Source organism: Plasmopara halstedii (assembly GCF_900000015.1).
Source record: "Plasmopara halstedii genome assembly, contig: Scaffold_110, whole genome shotgun sequence".
Taxonomy (NCBI): domain Eukaryota; phylum Oomycota; class Peronosporomycetes; order Peronosporales; family Peronosporaceae; genus Plasmopara; species Plasmopara halstedii.
Window position 1 is genome coordinate 1,192,058 of NW_020187031.1, and position 205 is coordinate 1,192,262.

A 205-nucleotide genomic window follows, 5' to 3' on the forward strand; every position below is an offset into this window, starting at 1 on the left:
GCCGAAACGTAAGCAGCGCTCAGTGGGCTACGTGCCACTCCACGATCAGTTCGCGAGCCACGCTCGGGACTCCTGTCCAATATACCGTTGGTGTCTACAACTCGGACATTCCAATATCTAGCACGTTGACCCTCTCGGTCCAGTGCGCTCGCCAATAGCGCTTTTGTCTCCTAGCAGAGGTGGGTTCATGACTTGCCAAAGCTCC